Source organism: Tamandua tetradactyla, chromosome 1 (assembly GCF_023851605.1).
Source record: "Tamandua tetradactyla isolate mTamTet1 chromosome 1, mTamTet1.pri, whole genome shotgun sequence".
Taxonomy (NCBI): Eukaryota; Metazoa; Chordata; class Mammalia; order Pilosa; family Myrmecophagidae; genus Tamandua; species Tamandua tetradactyla.
The window spans coordinates 106,450,370-106,476,014 of NC_135327.1; positions in this window are offsets into that span (position 1 = coordinate 106,450,370).

Below are 25,645 nucleotides of genomic sequence, written 5' to 3' on the forward strand. Positions count from 1 at the left end.
GGCTTTAAAAATAGATTTGAATAAAACAGACTTGAACCACAAAGTAGTTTCCTCAGAGTTACCTTTCCAGGTAATATATTTGTATTTCACAGTGGCCTTCTGAAGATGCCGCCTGGGATCCTGGACTGTGGGTGGTTTGGGGCTGTGGGTTTTTGCTTCTTGATATTTCCTGACTTCATTGCCAAGAATATTGTTGTTTAATCTTGGTTCAAGAAGGCCGATGAAGTTCAGGGTTTCTCTCTCATCTGGAAAGGCACATGGCGAACGCAGTCAGGGCTTCTCTCTCAGCTGGAAGGGCACATGGCAGACACAGCGTCATCTGCTAGCTTACTCTCCTGGCTTCTGGTTTCATGAAGCTCCCCGGGAGGCATTTCCCTTCTTCATCTCCAAAGGTTGCTGGCAAATGGACTCTCTGCTTTGTGGTGCTACAGCATTCTCTGCTCTCTCTCTAAATTAAGGATCTTGAGGTGAGTAGTTCCTGGTTGATCTGGGTAGGCCCTAAATCCAGGGCCGGTGTCCTCATAAGAGAAAGGCAGAAGGAGATTTGAGGCAGGGAGGGGAGGAGAAGGCCATGTGGAGACAAAGGCAGAGATTGGAGTTATGCAGACCTGAGCTAATGAGGCAAGGAAGGAGTCTCTCCTAGAGGGAGCGTGGCCTGCTGACACCCTTGATTTCTGTCTTCTGGCCTCCAGAACTGTGAGAGAATAAATTTCTATTGTTTTAAGCCAGCTTGTTTACAGTAAATTGTCACAGGCAGTCACAGGAAATCAATACATTTGCCACAGGCATATTCTTTACCCTCTCAGAATGTCGATTTCCTCAGCAGCAGTGATAGGAAATAATTTTTTACTGCTGCAGTGCAGATAAGTAGAACACTTAAAGTGCACTGTGAACTTCAAGAATTGACCACTGTAAGGAGGCAGCTTCTCTTAGAAGAAGCGTTTTCTGACCAGCTTTGAGATCCTGCACTGAGATGTTACTGAGATGATTCAGTTTCCTAAGATGTAGAAAGTGCATCTGAAAACTAACTATGCAAGTTTGCGGAGTAGGTATTGCACAGAAAGTGATAACCTCAGTGCCTAGCATATAGCAGGAGCTCAAGACATGGCAGTTATAGAGTTCCATGACTATAAGGACTATGGGTTATAGATTCCTGGTATTTAGTCAGCAATGTTATTTAACATTTGAAGGGGCTACACATTTTATACTGCCCAGTTAAGTGTATGGCAGCTGTTGCTTCCCTGACTAGAGTTCTCTTTCCTGGACTCTGATTTCCTTTGGGAAAAAAATCAACTTATTTTCCCATCCCTGGCTCTAGCACACAGAAGGTATTTATTAAACATTTCTTGGAAGTTGAAAGATTTGAAGTTTAAATGTGGCCATCCTAAAATACTAATAGCTATGAAATTTAAGCTTTATTCATTTATTTTTTGTTAGTTTTTCTGAAGGTATGGTCTGAGGACCACCTGTATCTGAGGAGCCAGTGGGTGGGGTGCTGCTTGTTAAAATGCAGATTCCTGACCTACTGAATCAAAATCTTTGAGGGACTTGCTGCTTATGGAATCTGAATTTTAAACAAGAACCCCTTTTGACGCCTTTAAACACTGAACTTTGAGAATTGCTGTTCCCAATGATAGAACTTTCTGAAAAATGACTCATATATTGGAGCCCAGTAGAGTGCTTGAACAGATGTGCATTCAGTGACCTTGTGTGCTGGTTTGAAAGGATGTATGTGCCCTAGAAAAGCCATGTTTTAATCCTAATCCCATTTTGTAAAGGCAGCCATTTCTTCTAATTCTTGTTCAGTATTGTGTGTTTGAAACAATAATTAGATTATCTCTCTGGAGATGTGATTTAATTAAGACTGGTTGTTAGGCTGGGTGGGTCTTGATTAGTTTACTGAAATCCTATAAAAGAGAATGACAAGAAAGACAAGAGCTTCTGAGAGAGCAGAATAACATAGCCACAAGTGGCAGAGAGTCCACCAGCCTTTTGAAGCGAAGATGGAAAACGCCTCCCTGGGACCTTCATGAAAGGAAGCCAGGAGAGAGAGCCAGCAGATGATGCCGTGTTCACCACATGCCTTTCCAGATGAGAGAGAAACCCTGACCCTGTTCGCCATGTGTCTTCTCACTTGAGAGAGAAACCCTGAACTTCATCAGCCTTCTTGAACCAAGGTATCTTTCCTTGGATGCCTTAGATTGGACATTTCTATAGACTTGTTTTAATTGGGACATTTTCTCGGCCTTAAAAATGTGAACTAGCAACCTGTTAAATTCCCCTTTTTAAAAGCCATTCCGTTCCTGGTATATTGCATTCTGGCAGCTAGCAAACTAGAACAGATTTTGGTACCTGAGGAGTTGAGTGCTGCTGTGGTTTGCAAATACCAAACATGTTGGAACAGCTTTTTAAATGGATAAGGGAAGATTCTGGAAGAGTTGTGAGAAGTTTGATAGAGAAGGCCTAAAATGCTTTGAAAAGACTGTTGATAGAAATGTGGACTCTACGTATACTTCTGATAAGGTCTTGGATAGAAACGAGACACAGTATTGCAAACTGGAAGGAAGGTGATCCTTGTTTTAAAATAGCAGAGAGAATCTGGCGAAATTGACTGGCAACTTTAACTGGAAGGCAGATTTTAAAAGCCATGAACTTGGATATCTAGCAGAAGAAATTTGCAAATTAAATGTGGAAAGTGCAGACTGGTTTCTCCTCACAGCTTATAGTGAAATGCGACAGGAAAGAGATACACTGAGAACTGAACTCTCGGGTAAAAAGAAAGCAGAAATTGAAGTTCTGGAAAATTCTGTGCTTCCAGGAGGGGAGACACCAAAGAATGGGGTCCCATGTGAGGATTTGGCCAAATGTGAAACCATTCAGCCATTTCAGAGAAAGCCAGGATTGGACATGGAGTTATCCAGGAAGGATTTGTGGAAACTCCTTGTCTGATGGGCATGATCCAAGGCTACTGCATAGAAAGCCAACGCGAGTGCTGTGGGAACTGTATAAATGGAATCACTGCTAATCTGGACAAAGGGGGACACAAAAGGGACAAATTGGAGTCTGTAGAGTGAGAACCATGAAAGTTTAGGTCTGAAGCCAAGAAACCTTGGGCCAGGAGAGTGGACCCATCCATATACATAGAGAGGGTGAGTTTGCCCTGAAGGGCGAGGATGAATCTCTCACCTCGTTACATTGGAAGAGTCATGCTGCCTGAGGCCTTGGAGAAGGTACAGCATGCTCTTTGGGGACTGGAGAGAGCCTGGGTGCCACCACATGGAGGGGTTGAGTGTGTGCCCCAGAAATGGCAGAGAGCCCAGGTGTGGCCCTGATGCCTGGAGAGAGTGGAGCCGAGAAAAAGGTGGTCTCCTCAATGTCCCCAAGGTTGATTCAGAAAGAGGTGGCCCACTGTGTTAGGGCCTTGGAAAGGGTAGGTCTGCTACTTTCTAAAGCTGGAGGATAAATGACTTTCAGACTTTGAAATCCAATGGAGTTTGCCCTGCAGGTTTTCAGAACTGTTTAGGTCTTGTGATATCTGTGTTTCTTCCCATTTCTCCCTATGGAAATGAAAACATGTATCCTGTGACTGTCCCTCCTTTGCATATTGGCACCAGATAACTTGTTTTGAGATTCATAGATTCCCAACCAGAGGAGAATTTGTGTCACTTTAATATAGTTTGAGGTGATGTGTGCAGTTGCCAAGTTGACAAGGGGTGGACATGTGGTAGTTAGGTTCAGGTGTCAACTTGGCCAGGTCAAGGTGCCTAGTTCTATTGCTGTGGGCATGAGCCAATAGTATGTGAACCTCATCTGTTGCTGATTACATCTGCAGTTGGCTAGGAGGCGTGCATGCTGCAATGAATGATGTTTGATTTAATTGGCTGATGCTTAAATGAGAGAGCTCAACATTGCACAGCCCAAGCAGCTCAGCATACCTCATCTCAGCACTTGCAGCTCAGCCCAGGCCTTTGGAGATGCAGAAAGGAATCACCCTGGGGAAAGTTGTTGGAACACAGAGGCCTGGAGAAAAGGCCTGCAATTACCCTGTGCCTTCCTGCATAAGAACGTCAGTTGAAAGTTAGCTGCCTTTCCTCTGAAGAACTATACATTTTTAACTAAATAAATCCCCTTTTATTAAAAGCCAATCCATCTCTGGTGTGTTGCATTCTGGCAGCTAGCTAACTAGAACATCTTGCTCCAGAACTTAAGGCTCAGCTAGAAATCAGGCACTTGTTCATGCTGATATCTGAATTTAATATAACAAGCATCCTTCCCTGTCCCTCATCCCAAGTAAATTCTGTGCAGCACCTGAACACCAAGCTTTGAGAAATATGGAACTAGACGTCTAAGCACTGATGTTCTCTCCCTTTGTTTTAGTCCTTGCTTCTCCCTTATTGATTTTGTGTCCTTTCATTTAACTGAAAAGTATCTAAGGAAGATTTGGAATTCTCTGTCACTATGTTTCACTTAGTGGGTGAGGGTATTTGGAAAATAAAATAGTAGCATGTGGTTCTCAGTGTCCTAAGTTCGTGGGAACGATTTGTAGGGAGTGTTGAGGTCGGCTCCAGAATGGATCACTCTCTGGGCTCAGATGCATAAAGTATTACTAAATATACACTAACTTAGGGTGGATTAGCAGGGCAACCGCCCCAACAATGTGCTCAAGTGGCACAGGCTGAGGCAACTATGTCCTTGGATGCTTTTCCCAGTCCCTGTTGCTGCATGGCTTATTTTGGTCCTGAGACTCCAAAGAGAACGTAGGCAGGGAGCCATGACTGTCAACAGGGGGCCGTTTTTGTTTTTTCATTAGAGAAGTTGTGAGTTTACAAAACAATCATGCATAAAGTACAGGATTCCCGTGTACTACCCATCCTGCCACTAATATCTTGCTTTTGTGGGGAACATTTGTTACTAGCATTTTTAAAATAATTGTACTGTCTTTTTTTTTTTTTAACAGTAGCTGCCTTTGTTACAATTGATGAAAACTCATTAAAATAGTTCCATCTATTGTCCATTATTTACATTGGGTATATTTTTTCCCATACACCATCTTATTATTACCATCTGCTATTAGTATTGGACCTTTGTTACAATTCGGGAAAGAACAGTCTACTACTTGTACTATTGACTGTAGTTCATTGTCTATAAGAGTGTAGTACAGGCATATATTTTATCTTTTACTTTTTAGTATAGTAATATATACATCCTGAAGTTTCCTCTTTTAGCCACATTCACCCATACAGCTCAGAGCTGTTTCTTATACTCACAGTAATGCGCTGCCATTACCACCACTCATTTCCAAACCTTTACCATCAGCCTAAATAGAAAATTTGTACAAATTAAGCATCAATTTCCCAGTCTCTAATCCCACTCTATCTCCTGGTAACCTACATTTTGGATTCTAACTCTGTGAGTTTGCTCATTATAATTAGTTCGTAACAGTGAAATCATGCAATATTTGTCCTTTTGTGTTTGGCATATTTCCCTCAGAATACTCAAGGGTCATCCACATTGTCACATCCATCAGGACTTCATTCCATTTGTTTTTTATTTAGCATTTTATTGAGATATGTTCACACACCAAACAAACCATCTGAAGTGTACAATCCCTGTCTTACAGTATCATCACCTAGCTGTGCATACATCCTTATGATCAATTTCAGAACATTTTCCTTACTCCAGAAAAGAAATAAAAAGAAAATCCAAATCTTCCCATACCCCTTCTCCCCCCACCATCGTTGACCCCTAGCATTGGGGTAGTATACTTGTTACTGTTGATGAAAGAATATTAAAATACTGTTAACTATAGTCCATAGTTTGCAATAGGTATATCCCCCACCATATACTTCTCTATTATTAACTCCTTGTAATAGTGACATACATTTGTTCTAATTCATGAAAGAACTTTTTGTTATTTGTATAGTCAACCACAGACATTGTCCCCACAGGATTCACTGTGTTATGCCTTCCCATGTTTTAACCTCCAGCTTTATTAATATACATGACTCTAAACTTCCCCTTTCTACCACATTCACATGCCATTCAGCACTGTTAATTATTCTCACAATAACATGCTAGATTCACCTTTGTCCATTTTCAAATGTTTAAATTCAATCTAGTTAAAAATTCTGCACATATTAAGCAACCACTTCCTTATCTTTGACATAATTTTATGTCCTGGTAAACTATATTCTATATTTTATGCCTATGAGTTTACATATTATAATTAGCTCATATCAGTGAGATCATACAATATTTGTCCTTTTGTGTCTGACTTATTTCACTTAACATGATATCCTTGAGGTTCATCAGTGTTGTCATGTGCTTCAGGACTTCATTCCTTTGGCAGCTGAATAATATTTATTTGTATGTATACATCACATTTTGTTTATTCATTCATTGGTTGATGGACACTTGGACTATTTCCATCTTTTGGCAATTGTGAATAATGATGCTATGAACATCAGTTTGTAAATATCTGTTTGAGTCCCTGCTTTCAAATCTTCTGGGTATATACCTAGTAATCCTGAGGAACTGCCAAACTGTCTTCCACAGCAGTGGACTATTTTACATTTTCACCAGCAATTAATGAGTGTTTCTATTTCTCTGAATCATCTCCAGCATTTATAGTTTTCTGTTTTTTAAATAGTGGCCATTCTATTAGGTGTAAAATGATATCTCATTGTAGTTTTGATTTTAGCATTTCCCTAATAGCTAATGATATTGAACATCTTTTTATGTGCTTTTTAGCCATTTGTTATTTCCTTTTTGGAGAAAAGTCTATTCAAGCTGTTTGCAGGTATTTTATTTTATTTATTTTTAAATTTTTATTAATAAAATCAGACAACATACAATATGAACATTCTTAATGTATAAACATTCTAAACTTGGTGTGCAATCAGTGGCTCACAATATCATCACATAGTTGTGTATTCATTGTTATGACAATTTCTCAGAACATTTACATCACTTCAGGAAAAAAAAAGAAAAAACTCGTATATACCATACCCCTTACCCGTCCCTCTCATTGACCACTATATTTCCCTCTACCCAATTTATTTTAACATTTGTTCTCCCTATTACTTATTTATTTTTAATCGGTATTTTTTACTCATCTTCCATATCATACATAAAAGAAGCATCAGAACAAGGTTTTCACAATCACACAGTCCCTTGCAAAAGCTATATCATTACATGATCATTTTAAAGAAACATGGCTACCGGAACACAGCTCTATAGTTTCAGCTCTTCCCTCTAGCCTCTCTAATACACCTTAAGATAAAAAGGGGTTATCCATATAATGTGTAAGAATAATCTCCAGGATAACCCCTCAAATCTATTTGATACTCTCAGCTGCTGACACTTTATTTTGCCTCATTTCTTTCTTCCCCCTTTCAGTCAAGAAGGTTTTCTCAATCCCTTGATGTTGAGTCCCAGCTCATTCTAGGATTTCTGTCCTATGCTGCCAAGGAGCATAGGAAGTCATGTCCCACGTAGAGAGGGGGAGAACAGTGAGTTTGCCTGGCATGTCGGCTGAGAGGTAGGCCACATCTGAGCAACAAAAGAGGTTCTCTGGGGGTGACTCTTAGGCCTAATTTTAAGTAGGCTTAGCTTATCCTTTGCAGGGATATGTTTCATATGAACAAACTCCAAGATTGAGGGTTTAGCCTATTAATTTCATTGACCTCACTGTATGTGAGAATATCAGGCCTTCTCCATATGGGGAAGTTGAATTTTCCCTCTTTCTCACCATTCCCCCAAGGGGAAGTTGCAAATAGCTTTTTATTCACTGTTCAAATCACACTCTAGGATTTATCAGGGCATTACTCTGGACAAACCTACAAAATCTCATGCCCTACTCAAGGTTCCATGTACTTATGGTGTTCAATTAAACTGTCCATTTAAGTTATATTAGTAGGTGCACTATTCAAAATACAAATTTTGTACCAAATAAACATTTTTTGCTTTAGTCTCATACATAGACTAAAGTTTTAAAATGTGAATTACCATCTATTTTCAACACCCTGCCATATTGACATTTCTTTGTTCTTCCTCATACAAAAACATTTTTATTTTGTTCATTTAGTCACTATCCTTATAACACTCTAGGCATTCCTAGAATATACCATCTCAGTCTTTATCATTTATCTTTCCTTCTGATTTCATTTGTGCCCCCAGCCCTCCTGCCAATATCATTCTCACATTCAGCTTCATTCAGTGTACTAACATTATTGTATTACAGTTAGGTACTATTTTGCTATTCATTTCTGAATTTTTACAATCAGTCCTGTTGCACAATCTGTATTCCTTTAGCTCCAATTACCCCAAATTTACCCTATTTCTATCTCGTGATGGTCTCTGTTCTTAACTGAACTTCTCCAAGTTCATTCACTAACGTTAATTCATATCAGTGAGACCATACAGTATTTGTCCTTTTGTTTCTGACTAATCTCACTGAGCATAATGTCCTCAAGGTCCATCCATGTTGCTACATACTTTATCACTTTATTCTGTCTTACAGCTGCATAACATTTCATCATATGTATATACTACAGCTTGTTTAGCCACTCGTCTGTTGATGGACATTTGGTGTGTTTCCGTCTCTTGGCAATTGTAAATAATGCTGCTATAAACATTGATGTGCAAATATCCATCCTTGCCGTTATGTCCTCTGAGTAGATATCTAGCAATGGTATTGCCAGGTCATATGGCAATTCGATACTGGGCTTCCTGAGGAACCACCAAACTACCTTCCACAGTGGTTGTACCATTTTACATTCCTACCAACAGTGGATAAGTGTGCCTTTTTCTCCATATCCTCTCCAGCACTTGTGATTTTCTGTTTTATTGATAATGGCCACTCTGGCAGGTGTGAGATGACATCTCATTGTGGTTTTGATTTGCATTTCCCTAATAGCCAGGGAAGTTGAGCATCTTTTCATGTGCCTTTTGGCCATTTGTATTCCCTATTCTGAGAAGTGTCTGTTCATGTCTTTAGCCCATTTTGTAAATGGGTTGTTTGTCTTTTTTTGTGGTTGAGTCAAACAATCTCTTAATATATTCTGGATACTAGACCCTTATCTGATATATCATTTCCAAATATTGTCTCCCATGGTGTGTCTGTCTTTTTACTTTCTTGACAGAGTTCTTTGATGCACAAAAGTATTTAATTTTGAGGAGTTCCCATTTATCTATTTCTTTCTTCAATGCTTGTGATTTGGGTGTAAGATCTAGGAAAATACCTCCTATCATAAGATTTATAAGATATTTCCCTACATTTTCTTCTAAAAGTTTTATGGTCTTAGATCTAATGTTTAGGTTTTTGATCCATTTTGAGTTTTATACAGAGTGTGAGATATGGATCCTCTTTCATTCTTTTGCATATGGATATCCAATTCTCTAGGCACCATTTATTGAAGAGACTGTTCTGTCCCAGGTGAGTTGGCTTGACTGCTTTGTCAAAGATCAATTATCCATAGATGAGAGGGTCTACATCTGCACATTCTATTCAATTCCATTGGTCAGTATTTCTATCTTTATGCCAGTACCATGCTGTTTTGACCACTGTAGCTTTATAATATGCTTTAAAATCAGGTAGCATGAGACCTCCCACTTCATTTTTCTTTCTCAGAATATTTTTAGCTATTCGTGGCACCCTGCCCTTCCAGACAAATTTGGTTATTTGTTTTTCTACTTCTGCAAAGTAAGTTTTTGGAATTTTAATTGGCATTGCATTGAATCTGTAAATCAATTTAGGTAGAACTGACATCTTAACTATATTTTGGTCTTCCAATCCATGAATACGATATGCCGTTCTATTTATTTAGGTGTTGTGTGATTTCTTTTAGCAATTTCTTATAGTTTTCTTTGTATAGGCCTTTTGTCTCCTTAGTTAAATTTTTTCCTAAATATTTTATTCTTTTGGTTGCTATTATAATTGGAGTTTTTTTTAAATTTATTTCCCCCTCGGAGTGTTCATTACTGGTGTATAGAAACACTGCAGATTTTTGAGTGTTGATCTCATAACCTGCCACTTTGCTATACTCATTTATTAGCTGTAGTAGTTTTGCTGTGGATTTTTTGGTGTTTTCAACATATAGTATCATATCATCTGCAAACAGTGAAAGTTTTACTTCTTCCTTTCCAATTTTGATGCCTTGTATTTCTTTTTCTTGTCTAATTACTCTGGCTAGAACTTCCAACACAATATTGAATAACAATGGGAATAGTGGACATCCTTGTCTTGTTCCTGATCTTAGGGGGAAAGTTTTCAGTTCTTCCTCATCAAAATGATGTTAGCTGTGGGTTTTTCATATATTCCCTTTATCATGTTGAGGAAGTTCCCTTCTATTCCTATTCTTTGAAGTGTTTTCAACAAGAAAGGATGTTGATTTTTGTCAAATGCCTTTCTGCATTAATCAAGATGATCATGTGTTTTTTCTGCTTTGATTTGTTGATATGGTGTATTACATTAATTGATTTTCTTATGCTGAACCATCCTTGCATACCTGGGATGAATCCTACTTGGTCATGGTGTATAACTCTTTTAATGTGCTGCTGGATTCGATTCGATCCTCAGCACAGCAAGAATTGTGTTGAGGATCTTTGCATCTATATTCATTAGAGAAATTGTCAGTAATTTTCTTTTTCTTGTAGTATCTTTGTCTGACTTTGATATGAGAGTGATGTTGGCCTCATAGAATGAGTTAGATAGCCTCCCCTCCTCTTTAATTTTTTTGAAGAATTTGAGCAGGATTGGTACTAATTCTTTCTTGAATGTTTGGTAGAATTCACATGTGAAGCCATCTGGTCCTGGATTTTCCTTTTTGGGGAGCTTTTTAATGACTAATTCAGTTTCTTTACATGTGATTGGTTTGTTGAGGTCCTCTATTTCTTCCCAAGTCAATGTTGATTGTTCATCCCTTTCTAGGAAGTTGACCATTTTATCTACAATGTTGAGTTTATTAGCATAAAGTTGTTCATAGTTTCCTCTCATTATCTCCTTTATTTCTGTGGGGTCATTGGTTATGCTTCCTCTTACATTTCTGATTTTATTTATTTGCATCTTCTCTCTTCTTCTATTTGTCAGTCTTACTAAGGGTCCATCAATTTTATTGATTTTCTCATAGAACCAACTTCTGATTTTGTCAATTTTCTCAATTATTTTCATTGTTCTTAATTTCATTTATTTCTGCTCTAATCTTCGTTATTTCTTTCCATTTGCCTGCTTTGGGGTTAGTTTGCTGTTCTTTCTCTGGTTCTTCCAAGTGAACAGTTAATTCCTCAATTTCTATTCTTTCTTCTTTTTTGATATAGACATTTAGGGCAATAAATTTCCCTCTTTGCACTGTCTTTGCTGCATCCCATAAGTTTTGATATGTCGTGTTTTCATTTTCATTTGCCTCAAGATATTTACTGATTTCTCTTGTAACTTCTCCCTTGACCCACTAGTTATTTAAGAGTGTGTTGTTGAGCCTCCACATATTTGTGAATTTTCTGGCCCTCTGCCAGAAAAGTTTTAGTATCAATAGTATTGATTTCCAACTTCATTCCTTTGTGATCTGAGAAAGTGTTTTGCATGATTTCAATCTTTTCAATTTATTGAGACTTGCTTTGTGACCCAACATATGGTCTATCCTTGAGAATGATCCATGAGCACATGAGAAAAAAGTGTATCCTGCTGTTGTGGGGTGTAATGTTCTATAAATGTCTGTTATGTCTAGTTTACTTATTGTATTATCCAAATTCTCCCTTTCTTTACTGATCCTCTGTTTAGATGTTCTGTCGATTGATGAAAGTGGGGAATTGAAGTCTGCATTTATTATGGTAGATGTGTCTATTTCTTTTTTCAGTGTTTGCCTCATGTATTTTGAAGCATTCTAGCTCAGTGCATAAATATTTATGAATGTTATGTTTTCTTGTTGAATTATTCCTCTTATTAATACATAGTGTCCTTTTTTATCTCTTTTAACTGGTTTACATTTGAAGTCCAACTTGTTGGATATTAGTATAGCTACTGGCACTCTTTTCTGATTGTTATTTGCATGAAATATCTTTTCCCAACCTTTCACTTTCAACCTATGTTTATCTTTGGGTCTAAAATGTGTCTCCTGTAGACAGTATATAGATGGATCCTGTTTTTTTAATCCATTCTGCCAGTCTATGTCTTTCAATTGGGGAATTTAATCCATTAACATTTAGTGTTATTACTGTAAGGGCAGTACTTTCTTCTATCATTTTGCCTTTTGGATTTTATAATTCATATCTAATTTTTCTTTTTACCTTTACTGATAGTCTTCATTTCTACACTCTTCTCCACATCTCTCTTTCTCCTATCTTTTCATATCTGTCTCTAGTGCTCCCTTTAGTATGTCTTGCAGAGTCAGTCTCTTGGTCACAAATTCTCTCAGTGATTTTTTTTTGTCTGAAAATGTCTTAATTTCCCCCTCACTTTTGAAGGACAATTTTGCTGGATATAGAATTCTTGGTTGGCAGTTTTTCTCTTTTAGTATCTTAAATACATCATACTACTGTCTTCTCACCTCCATGGTTTCTGCTGAGAAATCTATGCATAGTCTTATTGGGCTTCCCTCAAATGTGATGGATTGCTTTCCTTTTGCTGCTCTCAAAATTCTCTCCTTCTCTTTGACTTCTGACATTCTGATTAGTAAGTGTCTTGGAGTATGTTTATTTGGATGTATTCTATTTGGGGCATGCTGTACTTCTTGGATCTGTAATTTTAAGTCTTTCATAAGAATTTGGAAATTTTCAGGGATAATTTCCTCCATTAGTTTTTCTCCTCCTTTTTCCCTTCTCTTCTCCTTCTGGGACACCCACAACACATATATTCATGTGCTTCATGTTGTCATTCAACTCCCTGAGTCCCTGCTCATATTTTTCAATTCCTTTCCCTATATTTTCTTTTGATTGTCAGATTTCAGATGTACCATCCTCCAGTTTACTAATCCTATTTTCTGCCTCTTGAAATCTAACATTGTAGGTTTCTATTGTTTTTTTCATCTCTTCTACCAGGCCTTTCATTCCCATAAGTTCTGTGATTTGTTTTTCCAGACTTTTGATTTCTTCTTTTTGTTCATTCCTTTCCTTCTTTATATCCTCCCTCAATTCATTGATTTGATTTTTGATGAGGTTCTCCATGTCTGCTCAAACATTCTGAATTAATTGTTTCAACTCCTGTATCTCACTTGCATTGTGGGTTTTTTCCTTTGACTGGGCCATATCTTCAATTTTCCTAGATGATTCATTATTTGTTTGCTGGTGTCTAGGCATTTAATTTCCTTAATTAGTTTTTTCTGGATATTGCTTTCCCTTTTTTTAACTTAGGATTTTCTTGCTGGATGACTTTGTTGTCTAGCTGTTCTTTGACACTCAGTTCAGCTTATTCTGTTACACTAGCTTAGGTTTTGTTTAACAGATCAGAATTTTTCAGTTCTTGTTTTCTTGTTTCTTGCCCTGCCTTTATGGTGCCTTTTTTTTTCCTTTAGGAGTTTCTACTTAGGTATTATGGACCCTAGTCAGATTTTCCCAGATAAAACTGGCCTCCTGTCAGGAGGAAAGAGTCATCTGCATCATTTTTCCCTGAGGATGAGACCCAGCAGGTTGAAAGACTTTCAAATGAAGCCTCTAGACTGTGTGTTTTTCCTATCCTGCCTAGTATGTAGCACTTATCTGCCTACGGGTCCCACCAGCATAAGGTGATGTGGTACCTTTAACTTCAGCAGACTATCCCTGCTTGGGGTGTGGTTGAGACAAAGAAGAGGTTGTAGGCTGGCTTTAATTGCTTCAGTTTTCCAGACCCTGGAGTCTGAATTCCTTGAGGGAGGGATTCCACCTGAGCTGGGCACAACCCCTCTCATGGGGAAGGCACAGCCTCCAGACAAGCTCTCAGACAAACTTAATTCTGCCTAAGAAACTTTGAAGTTGTATCCAGAGAGCAGTCAAGGCATAAAAACACAGCCACAAAAAAGAGAAGAAAAAAAAAATGCCTTTTCAAAGCAGGATCCCCATTTCTCAGGTTTGCCAATCAAGAGCTAAAGTTGGTTGATTGCTCTGTGTATCTCCAGGTCCTATATGCCTTCACTTTTCCTTCAGGACCCAGACTCTCTCAAGTATATTGTGCTGTCTGATCCAAAAAATTCTCTGTTTAGTTTTTTTCTATTTCTGTCAGCCCTACTTCCTCTGCACCGGGGCAAAACCCAGCCTCAGCTTTTACTTGAGGCTCAGCTGAGCTGGGGGCCTATTTTTAGTAGTCTGAATTTGTTAATTAATTCCAAAAACTGGAGCTTGGTAGAGCTCAACCCCTTGCTGCTAGTGAAGTCCCTTTCCTTTCTCTGGGAAGTATTCTGTGGGGGAGGGGCGCTAGCCTCCATGGCTTGGCAAACTCATGGTTCTGGGTGGGTTTGCAGCTGGTCCAGTTTGTCTAGACTGGTGTACACTGTGTGTCTAGTCACTGATGTGGCCTCAGCAGTTGTTCTGTACTGTTCCTGGCTAACTAGTAGCTGTTCTGGAGGATGAACTAAATCCTACACCTCACTAAGCCACCATCTTGGCTCCCCTCCTCTGATTGCCTGTATTTTAATTGGGTTCTTTGTCTTTTCATTGCGGAGTTGTAGGATTTCTTTATATATTCTGGATATTAAGCTCTTTTTTGATATGTGGGTTCAAATATTTTCTCCCATTGAATAGTTTGCCTTGTCATTTTCTTGACAAAATCCTTTGATGCACAAAATTTTTTATTTTGAGGAGGTCCCTATGATAGGTTCAGGTGTCAGCTTGGCCAGGTGTTCTTCTAGTGCCCAGTTGTTCTGCTGCCGTGGACTTAAATCATCAGCACATGAATCAGATTGATTACATTTGGCAAATATAGTCAGCCGTCTGCTAAGGGGAGTGCCTTCTGCAATGAGTGACATTTCACCTAATCACCTGGAGACTTAAAAAGAGAAATCAGAAGAGAGAGAGAGTGCAGAGGTGACACAGACCAGATGTTTGGAGATGCAGAGATGAAACACCCTGGGGAAGGCTTTTTGCAGCCAGAAGACCAGAGAGAAGGCCAGCAGATGTCACCATATACCTTCCCATGTGACAGAGGAACCCAGATGAAAGCTAGTTGCCTTTCCTCTGAAGAACTGTAAATTTAAACTAAATAAATCCCCTTTATAAAAGTCAATCCAATCCATTTCTGGTGTATTGCATTATGGCAGCTTTAGCAAATTAGAACAGTCACATTTATTTATTTATTTTTCTTTCATTGCCTCTGCTTTTGCTGTAAGGTATAAGAAACCACTTCCTATCACACAATTCTGAAGATACTTCCCTATGTTTTTTTCTGAGCAGTTTTAGAGTCCTGGTCTTTGATTCATTTTGAGGTAATTTTTGTATAATGTGTGAAATAGGGACCCTCTTTTATTCTTTTGCATATAGCTATCCAATTCTCCCGGCACCATTTTTTGAAGACTATTTTTTCTGATTGAGTGGGCTTGGCAGCTAAGTCAAATATCAATTGATCATAGATGTAGGGTCTATTTCTGAACTCTCAATTCAATTCCATTGGTCACTATATCTATCATATGCTAGTACCATGCTGTTTTGAACACTGTAGCTTTGTAATGTGCTTTAAAATCAGGAAGTTCAAGTCCTCCAACTTCATTCTTCTTTTTCAAGTTGGTTTTGACTATTCAGGGCCTGTTACCCTTCCAAATACATTTAATCATTGGCTTTTCATTTTTGGAAAATAGGCTGTTGCATTTTGATTAGGACCATCAGGGTGTTTTTAATTCAGGGGTTGGAAAAGGGAATGGTTAGGTGTGGAGGAGACTGAGAGTTTGCCCCTTCTGCTGCTCCATTCCCCACGTCAGGGATGTGGTGCTCCTGGCACTGCCTACAGCATCAACCTCTCCCAAGGCCTGATAACAGAGGCAGGGTCCGGGAGGAGCTTGGTCTCAGGTGCACTTCCTATGGGGAATTTGTGGCCTTGTCACTGCCCCTCTGTGAGGGGTCAGGGGAGAAGGAGGAGGAGGAGGTGCTGTTATAATTCTTCTAATTCCCAACTCTGTTGACTCTTTCTCTGCCACTCCAGACCCCTTTTTGATGATGAATTATTTCAAGGAAGGCATAATAAGTGGAGGGAGAAGTCATGTGTACTTGGGTGAATTTCTGCATGTTCCTGAGGAGGGAGAAATGATGTTGAAGATTTGAGCAAAAGCTTCCAGTCATTTGTATTTTGAGACAAGAAATCCTCAATTGTGTTCCAATTACTGAAGGACAGCAGCTTGCTCAGTCGATGTGTTTTGAGTGAAAAAGAACATTTCTAAATTGTTGTGATAATCACAATTAAATTTTAAAAACCTGTATAGGCTATTTTCGTTTCCTAACTGCTGAAACAAATAGCATACAATGGGTTGGCTTAAATGATGGGGATTTGTTGACTTATGGTTTTAAGGCTAGGAGATGTCCCAAATTGAGGCATCAGAAAGGTGGTCCTTTCTCCCCACATGCTGTGGTGTTCTAGAGGTGCCTGTCATACTTTGTCCATGATTTTCTGACAAGGCAGTGCACATGGCAATGTCTTCTCCTTTCTCTTCAGGATTCCTTAGACTTCAACTTCTGGCTGCTCTCCTGGCATCCTGCTTTGTGACCACCTTCCTTTGCTTTCAAGGTCTTCAGCCATGTTGGGTTAAGGCCTGCTCTGGTTTGGTTTGGGCACAACTTAACTAATAACATCTTCAAAGGTCCTAATTGCACATTGGTTCACACCCACAGACCTGGGGGTGGGCCCTTCTGTGGGGCACATGATTCAGTGTCCAACAAAGACCCAAAACACTTTATCAAATCCTTGAAGTTTGTTGAGGTACTTCCATTTCCAGGAACTGAACCGGACACTTGAAATAGGAAAAAAGAGAGAGAGAGAGAAAAAAAGATGAGATGCTATTGCTCAAAGATGGCAGTGGAGAAGCAGAAAAGTAAGTGTACAAGTAATTATAATGCAATGTGTTGACAATAAAGAAAGATTAATATCCAGATTTTACTCATTTGCTAATTCAAATATATACTGTGTTTTAATTACGTAATCCTTTGTAACCCTGCAAGGCATGTATCATTATTTCAATTTATAGTGGGGGAAAATAAGACTCAGCTAGGTGTGCCCCAGCTAATAAGTGGGAGGGGGAATTCAGTCTCAGAGTATCTGGCCTCAAGCCTGCCCCAGCAGATACAGGCCCTAAAGGTTTAGCATGTCCCGCATGGGTGCTGTGAGCAGCACTCTCTCTCATCAGTTGTTGCTTAGCTCATGGTGGTGTCCAGAGCCGTGCTTGTCCTTGAGACACTTGCTGGCGGTGGTGCCGGGGTTGCTGTGGGAGAAGGGGGTGACCGCCTTGGAGAGTGCACTAGGTAGCATGCAGCCTCCCTTCGTGACGTGACTGAATGGCCCCATCGCAGGGCACTGGGCGAGCAGAGGGAGGCCCGATGGGGTCCAGGGATGGGGCAATTGACCTGGGAGGGGGAGAGAAGGTGGGGCAGAAGAACTGTGCTGAACTGGGACTTCAAACCCCTGGTGCAAATTCAAGACTAACCTTAAGAAGTTCAAGACGGTGACTGCAGAGCATTAAGCACCTCAAGTAAGGCCCTTTTGAGGAAGAGGCAGTCGTACACCCACAAAGCTGGGCTGAGTAGAGGAAAATCCTTCTGCTGCTTTTCTGCAGGCACGAAGGGGGTTTTGGGGTTCTAACCTTTCAACTTCTGGTTTTTGCATGGATGAAGCACAACAAGCCTTTGAATCAAGATAGTATTACAAATCGGTGTACAGCTTTGTTCTTTTGCTTATTAAAGTTCTTTTCTTTTCTTTTTCCTCCTCATTATTCTCCTCCCCTCCCTTTTCCCCCTCCCTTCCCCTCCCCTCCCCTCCCCCTCCCTTTCCCCTCCTTCTCCTCCTGCTGTGGTGAGCAATAATTACAGTGCTATGAGAAGTCCAAGTAACTGTTCCCTGTCTGTGGATCATTTAAAAATTTTGTTTTCTTTCTTGAGGGCTCCCTGTAGACTTAAATCTCATATGCCCATAGGGTTGGCATGGTCTAATTCTGGGAAAATGACATCGGTTTTTACTAAGGGGGACCACATACACATTTGATGTGGATAGATAATATTTTCCACATGTGACCACAAAGCAACCCAAATCCTCCATCACAGGAGACGTAATTATGACTTTAAATAAACCAGGGGCAAACAGCAGGTGTTGAGGGTAAATGAAACTGATTGGTGAGTGTCTCTTGCCCTGGAAGTTTCCATTTAATAATTAATACAATTTTAGAAGCCACTTAAAGGTGCTCCCTGGGGATTATATTGATAAGAGCAATAAGATGTACTGTGCCTGTTGCCACTGGTTTTCCTTGTGAACTTGAATCTACTTGGCATGCGATTTCTTGTAGTCAGGGCTGCATTAGGCTCGCTCATCTGTGCAAGGGTGTGTGGCGACTATGCGGTGTGGAAGGTTAGTCCTAGGTTTTTCAGACTCTCATGAGTGGAGTCAAAAGAACAAAGATTGTGACTGACTATATGTTCCATGTTGTGCTTTTGAAATTGGAGTGTCTTGAAATTGCTAACCTGCCAGGCAGCTCTGCCATGGGATGTGCTGAATGGCACTAAGGAAGGTGCTCTTCTCAGGGAAAATAAACAGAGGCAATTCTCCCAGCCCTCAGGAGCCCCTCTAAGACTTAGCAGAGATGGCTCCAAAGGATAGTTTTCTTTTGCATTAAAAAAGGAGGCAGGGCGGCCACGTTGACTCAGTGGCAGAGTTCTCAAAAAAAAAAAAAAAGGAGGCAGAGTAGAGTGATTCTCTTCTGCTTTTTGAGGTTGGGCATCTGGCATGCTGAGCAAGATCCTACTTTCTTTGTTCTTTTTTTTTGCATGGCAAGCATCAGGAATCGAACCCAGGTCTCCAGCATGGCAGGCCTTCTTCCTGCTGAGCCACCATGGCCCACCCTCTTTCTTTGTTTTAATCTTGCTTCTGTTCTTCTTTTTTTCGTTTTTTTTTAATTTTTTTTTTGCATGGGCAGGCTCCGGGAACGGAACCCAGGGCTCAAGCATGGCAGGTAAGAATTCTGCCACTGAGCCACCATTGCCTGCCCCATGGTTTCATTCTTGTTTCCTCAGTGTGGATTCATTTAATTTAATTTCATATTCCTCTGCTTTTTGTTTCCTCCATATTACTTATCAGTAGAGATAGGTTTACTTGCTATTTTTATTGTCTGTCTCGGCAGCAGAACACGTGTGGCACTGGCAGGGGCTGTGTGTTTGTACCCAATCCTAGCCCAGGGACTAGCAGGTAGCGACAACCGTCTGCATTTATTATTGACAGTCGCTCACATTTATTGAACATTTACCATGTGCTTGACAATGCTCTGAAGCACTTGGCATTCATTACATTTCTTGATCCTTACAACAGACCTTGGTGATAAAAAGTATTTTTATCCCCATCATACAGATAAGAAAACTAAAACCTGGAAAAATTAAGCAAATGAACCCAAAGTCATGAGTTGGAAAGTGACAGGGCTGTGATTCAAATCCAGGCCTGGTGGCTCCAGCATGTGCAACTGACCATGAGGTTATGCTCCTCCACGGGGGCAGGATGAGTGAGCAGCTTGAAGTGTGGCATTCCCGGCAGAAGGGATAGTAGCCATCAGAGTTAGAGACAAAGAGGAGGCAAGTCATCGGGCCTGGCTTGTCACCAGCAGTCAAGTGGGATAATATGGGCAATCAGGTTCCTCAAGTCTGTGCCTGCCCCTTCTTCCTGTTTCCTCCATCCTTCCTTCACCAGCCTGTTGGGTGCTGGGGGCAGAGGCTGCTCTGGAGTCACAGGGCCTGCTCGGGGAGAGACCTCTCAGGACTACCTGTCCATAGATCCAGAGATCAAAGTCCCTCTGACATGCAGCTGGGTCATGGGTGCCTGCAGAGCCAGCGTGTCCCCAGCCCAGCTGCCTGTGCCCTGGATCTCGCCACAGTGCCCCCCACGAGCTGTTTAGCCCAGGAAATGTACCAACTCCACTTGACTCGTGGTGTACTCATTTGATGTCCTCGTAAGGAAGCTCTCTCAGGGGGCAAGTCTATGATTTCCCCCTTCTCTGTCATACTAAACATGCTCGGACATGTGTGCATGTGTGTGTGTGTTTAATTACTGTGGCTGGGCCCAGAAAGCACCTGTATTAGCTTTAGAAACAGTTAAGTCCCCAACATTGCATGTCCCTTAGTCGCTCTCGCTGCTGCACAGCTGTTAAGTTGTAAGAGAATCTAAGGGCAGCTTTGGGAAGGACATTGCTCCGATGAGCATGTGTGTGTGTGTGTGTGTGTGTGTGTGTGTGTGTGTGTGTGTGTGTGCTGCTTATGCACTGGGGGGAGGCAAGGGCAGGTGGGTGGGGTACAGCCACACCACCAGTTTCAAGCATCAAAACACAAATGTGTTGCTTCAGCTGGGACTGTTAAGCTTTGCAGCCCATTAACACACACAATGGGGACTGTTCACCCTTCCTGCACTGGAGGGAGGTACATACCACCCCTCCTTAGACACAGAGGCTGTCTTGGGAGGGAGGTTGCTAACCACAGCAGAGGGAAGGCCTTTCAGCAAGAGAGGCCTTTATTTGCCAGTAGATGACAAGCTGAAACCTGCTTCTGTTTCTAGGGAATTGTTTAAGGACAAGGTATGATATAAGCCTATAAAAACAGAACAAAGAAAGAGAGTTACTGTTTCACCATCAGGTTTCTGATAAATATAAAGGATGCCTTGGGCTTTTTTCAGAATTCTACATGCAAGGCAAGTATGTAATAGTATAAAACTCATTTGGCAGCCAAATATCCTTAGCTCTTATCGCATATTCTCGTATGGCAGTGAGCTTTTATTTTAAACATTCTTTTTTTAATTGTGAAAATAACATATATACAAAAAAGCAATAAATTTCCAAGTACCTTTCAATAGGAGCTTTTATTTTAAAACATCTGGTAAATAAATTGCAGTCGTGCTTTTAGTTTATATGTGTTTTTTTTGTCATGGGCAGGCACCAGAAATCGAACCCAGGTCTCTGGCCTGGCAGGAGAGAACTCTGCCTGCTGAGCCACTGTGGCCTGCCCTGTTTTTGTTTTTTAAACTATCTTCATTCTTAAAAGTCCCAAGTTCTGATGCCTTGATAGATGCCCCTTGGAAAAGTGGCCATAGTGGGCATGGTTTACTTTGCTTGTTTGGCCACTATGCATGCAATCCTGGCACTGCAAAATCTCACCGGCACTTCAAAATTTGTGAAATCTGTGATGTGGAATAAAGAATAATAATGAAGAGTAATTTATCTAATTTGAGTCCATAGTAACTATATTTACATGCTAAAAGATAGTTACAATGATCTTCATACAGGAATAAACTCTAGATTATTGAGAGAAGAGTCCTTCATTCAATCAGTTGCTAAAAAAGAAAAAAACAGGAAAAAGAAAGACTAAGATCTCTTCCCTCTTGGAGCCTATAGTTTTGCTGAGGAGAGAGCCACTTGACGTAATAAGTAAAAAATGCACCAAGTTTAAAGGAGATGAGCGCTACGTAGAAAGAAAAGTAGAATGGGAAAAGAGAGGTCAGGATTTAGGGGTGGGAGGTGTGTGGCTGTTTATGATGCGATGGTAAGGGTAGGCCTCGCTGAGAAGGTGGTGTTTGATAAGCTTCTGAAGGAGGCAGGGGAATTAAATTGTGTGGATATCTGGGAGAACAGCACTGCAGGCAATGAGAACAGCTATTGTAAAGGCCAGGGCGTGAGCACACCCAGCATGTTTGAAGAACAGCAAAGAACCTTGTGGAGCTGGAGCAAAATGAGGGCAAAAGAGAGATCCGTGGGATTTGAGGCCAGAGTAGAGGGGTTTATAGGCTCTTTTAGGTTATGGATGACTTAGACTTTGCCTTTGTAAATAAAGGGAGCCATTGCAGGGTTTTGAACTGAGAAATGGCTTGATCAGACTTGTTTAAAAGGATTGATCTGGCTGTTCTCTTGATGGTCAAATGTAGACATAAGGTTACCAATTAGAAAGCTATTCAGTAATCTGGATGTCTTCTTATCTATTGCTATGTAACTGAGTACCTCCATGTATAACAGCTTAAAACAGCAAACATTTATTATCTTATCGTTTCTGTGGGTCAAAAATTTGGGAGTGGCTTAGCTGGGCAGCCTGGCTCCAGGTCTCTCATAGACTTCAAACCAAGATGTCAGCCAAGGGTACAGTTATTTCAAGGCTAGAATAGGGGAGGATTCACTTCCAGGTTTACTTACACGGAAGTCATGTCCCTGTGGGTTGTTGGACTGAGGGCTTTGGTTTCTTACTGGATATTCACCCTCAGTTCCTTGTCACATGGGCCCCTCCATAAGATAAGGGAACTTAATATATGGCGACTTACTTAGAGTGAGCAAACAAGAGGAGCCAGGGAGTATAAGGCAGAAGTTTTTAAAAATTTAGTCTAGGAAGTGATACTCCATTGGTTTGTCATAGTCTATTTTTAAAAAGTCACTAAGTCCAGCCCACACTCAAGGGGAAGAAATGACAGAAGGACATGAATATCAGGAGATGATATCACTGGGACCCATTTCATAAGCTGCCTAAGACACTTGGCAAGAAATGATGCCAGAACATTGGCAGGGGTTTGGTGAGACATGGTGATAAAATCTTGGAGCTGTAATCCATTATCTATTATTTTGTAGATGCCTTCAGGCACCTTGTTTAATACCTCTGGGCTTCATTTTTCTACTTATAAATTGAGAATTTAGTATACTGCTACCCCCAGAATGGTTGAACCTTAGAGTTTGAATAACTTGTCAAGGTTGACATACCTGTTAAGTAATAGACCCTATATTTAAACCCTGGCAGTCTGACTCTACAACCTATGATCTTTAATCCAGAGAGGACATCAGAAAGGCTGAATTGACTGAATTTATTTGAAATATGCAAAGTACTATATTAATTCAAGTAAGTCATGGTTCCCAGTGTGGGCACAGAGTAGAAATAACTTTGTTTATTCCAAAGGTGATGCCAATGTCAATTTTCCTGGGTGGAGAAATTGAGCAGTGCTGGGGAAAAGATGAAGCCTCTCCCATCTTTCCATGTGTCTCTCATGTGTTTCCATGGAGTTAAAAGCAGAAATTAATTCCTGCTTTAGCCTGTTTCTATGAAGTCTGGCAGCACTCAGATGCTATCCAGGATGAAGCTACATGGATTTTGACCTTGAGCTCAATATGTGGCATTGAAGAAGAAAGGATGGTTGGAAACAGATGGAGAGTTTGACTTCTGTGGAGCTAATCTGTTTGTTTGTTTTTCTTCCATTGCACTATTACCTACATTCAATAAAGTACACAAATAATAGATTTACAGCTTGATGAATTTTTAAATTTGTATACATCCATTTAAATGTCACCCAGATCAAGATAATGAACATTTCCTGTACCTAAGTAGGCTTCCTCATTCCCCCAACCAGTCTATATTGAGAACACCATCTTCTCCCAAGGTATTGACTCTTCTGAACTCTTTCATCGTAGATTCATTTTGCTTGTTATAAGCTTTTTATAGATGAAATCATAATGTATGTAGTCTTATATGCTGGCTTTTTCAGTCAACAATATGGATTGATGTGTACAGAAATAATTAACATTAATTGTTATTTAGTATTCCATTATTTCAATAAGTATGTATCATTGGTTTTAAACCACTTTCAAACATTACATATTAAAAAAATTATAGATCAGTTGTAGGTTTAATTAATTAAAATTAACATGTAGGAAAATGATGCAGAAAGCACTGAGTTCCCATACACTCACCACCTACTCCCTACCTCTAAAGTTTTCACTAGGGCTAGTTCTATTTTTAACCCAGAGGGCAGAGTAAAAAACCCTGACAAGGGCAGAATGGCACCAGGTCTGGAGCAAAATGAAATCCACCAGGGGCTAGGGAGTTCAGGAGCTTAGGATCCTGACCAAGCTAACTAGTTGCAGTGTGGGTAGAAGCAAGTGAGTCTACAGTGTCGCAGTAGTAAAACAGAATGAGCGAAAGCCATAGAGACACTTGGCCAATGGAGCTACAGTAATAGCTGCTCTCATATTATTACACAAGTCTAGCTTCCCATGAGTAGTTTTCTTTTTTCATAGTAGCCCTTTTTTCTTCCTTACATTCATTTTGCACTGTCTGTGTCTTTAGATTTTAAAGGAGTTTCTTGGTACCATATAGTTGGATCTTTTCTTTATTTTTAATTTAGTCTTACAATCTCTCTCTCTCTCTCTCTTTTTTTTTTTTTTTTTTCTTCCATGGGCAGGCACCGGGAATCGAACCCGGGTCCTCGGGCATGGCAGGCAAGCATTCTTACCTGCTGAGCCACCGTGCTTCCTGCCCCCACCCCCATGTTCCACTGCAGCCCGCCTGATATTCCACCGAGGCTGCCCTCTTTCTTTTTAATCACAATGTTTAGGCCATTTACATTTAATCTAAATGGCAATCTGGTTGAATTTGAATATAATTTTGTTATTTGTCTTTTTGTATACAATTTGTTCTTTACAGCCTTCTTTTTTAATTTTTTTTTGTGCCTCTCTACTTTTGAATTTTTTTTTTAGGATTTCATTTTATCTTTACTATTGGCTTAAAAGCTATACCTCTGTTTTTATATTTTTAGAAATTACTCTAGGATTTATAATATGCTTCTTTAATTTATCACAGTCTACTTTAAAATAGTATTATTAACATCATGTATAATGTATAAATCTTACAACAGTATACTTTCATTTCTGTCTCTCAACATTGAAGTTATTGTTGTCATAAATTTTATCTCTAAATATGTTGAAGACCCCACAATATGCTGTTATTATCTTAAATAGTTAAAAATAGCTTAAACAGTTAAAAATCCTTAGAAGAAATTAACAATGAGAAAGAATTGTTTTTATTTACCCACTTGTTTATTGTTTTTGATACTCTTGTTTCTTTGGCTGGTTCCAGATTTCTATCTGGTCCTATTTCCCTTCTGTCTCAGGTTTCAGTTTCACTATTTCAAAATATTTTATACTAGAGAACACTTCAGATACATTGAGAAGAAAAGGTGCTTTATGGGAAGCTGGATTGCAATAAATTTCATTTAGCATTACAGGATACATGCTTGTGAGGATTATTCCATGAGCTTACTTCAAAAGTGTTGATGAGCTCATGTATGACCCAATGGGTTTAGCATCCTTGTTTCTCAGAGCAAAATGTGTGGAACATCTATAAATCGTGATTTTTTGGTTAAATATTTAGGACTTCTCATGCTCTTCCCTCAGTCTCTTGATCTCTTTGAGTTATGTGAGTGGGACTGGAGTTTTTTTGATACCTAACTTATCCTTTCCCCTACTTGCTTTTTTGTCTATAAACTTTTGGTTAGAGTTAAAATGGCAATTGTCTTAAAGTATAAAACAAAGGAATGAAGTCTGACTATTACCTCTCAAACAATGAGACCTTGTGAGACCTTGTTAGTGATGGAAATAAATAGCCCAAAGACACTCAGAATGAGTGAGGCTCCTGAAAAGGCCCCAGGCCTGCCAGGAAGCTGTTAGAATTGATGCCATTCCCATCACTTTGGTGCTATATAATTTAAAACTCA